The following is a 1213-nucleotide window of genomic DNA, read 5'->3' as shown; positions in this document are numbered from 1 at the left end:
CAAAAAAAAAAAAAAAAAAAGCCTTTAAAAGCATTTTATCATATATTGTCCTAAGATCTTACCATGTATTTGTGTATCTTATCCGGTGAATCACAATTTTGAGGTTGAGTGGCAAATAAAATGGTGGTGCTTTGATAGTTTTCCCTATATCTGGCTACTGTTCTTTTCTTTCTTCCCCAAGAATGTTGGGTAACTTCTTCCCATGTTGCCATAATGTGTTTGATCATGTATGCAGTGGAGGCTGCTATGTTCCTCATACCCTAGTTTCTTTTGTGCCACATTCTTAAATTCTCAGGAAATTTCCATTTTGTTCAAGCAGAATAATCAATAATAGGTGCCCATGACCCTCTTTTTCCTCACTTTTATTTCATGCCACAAATATTTACAGACCTTTTGATTCGTGTGAGGACTGTATAGGCAGTTTAAACGACAGAAAGATAATGGAATTACCTAGTGCTCCAGGAGTGTGCTAGTGTTCTGTGCTGTGTATTACAGGAATATGGGGGAAGGACAAAAATTTGCAGGTTTTTGTAAAGGGGGAGTTGTTTAAATTGAGTCCATCTACTGATAAGAAAAGCATTAGGTGTTTAGCTGTTAGCTTGGAGGATGTATTAGAGAAAACAAAGATCAAAGGTAAGAGGACCAGTTCATAGGCCATTGTATTAGTCTGAGTGATGGCTCTAAACCACAGGGAAAGCATTATATTGGTTTAGCAGATATTTTATTAAATCTAGTTTGTAGCAGGTATACTATAGTTGATGTAGGGATGCTTTGAACAGACTGATTTGTCCCTGATGAGGGTTACAAAAAAAGTAAAAACAAAGGACTTTTGCTGTGTATGTCGCATGGGCCTTTCAGTCATAGCAGAACATAGTCATGCTCACTTGAAGATTTTTTTCTTCCTTCAGATCCTTTGTTACACAGAGTTCAGAGTTCAGTCTTATTTTTTTTTCAATTTTTTTTAAAGGAATGAATTATATTTTATTGAGGAGCTCTCAGTGCCCTTTTCTAAAAGAAACGAGAATTTTTACTCGGGGGTGCTTCTCTTTCTTTTTTTTTTTTTTTTTTTTGAGACAGAGTCTCACTCTGTCGCCTGGGCTAGAGTGCCGTGGCTTCAGCTTCAGTTCACAACAACCTCAAACTCTTGGGCTCAAGTGATCCCACTGCCTCAGCCTCCCGAGTAGCTGGGACTACAGGCATGTGCCACCATGCC

General features: G+C 38.1%; 1 protein-coding gene across 1 annotated transcript in view; it reads left to right on the top strand.

Annotated features, from left to right (window-relative positions):
- USP34 (ubiquitin specific peptidase 34) overlaps positions 1-1213 on the top strand; it is a 245992-nt gene that overhangs the window by 144683 nt on the left and 100096 nt on the right. The gene's annotated exons all lie outside the window — the stretch shown is intronic.

This window comes from Propithecus coquereli, unplaced genomic scaffold, assembly GCF_000956105.1.
Source record: "Propithecus coquereli isolate 6110/MARCELLA unplaced genomic scaffold, Pcoq_1.0 Scaffold138, whole genome shotgun sequence".
NCBI lineage: Eukaryota > Metazoa > Chordata > Mammalia > Primates > Indriidae > Propithecus > Propithecus coquereli.
The sequence above is the reverse complement of the archived record's forward strand: the minus strand, read 5'-3'. Positions and strand labels throughout refer to the sequence as shown.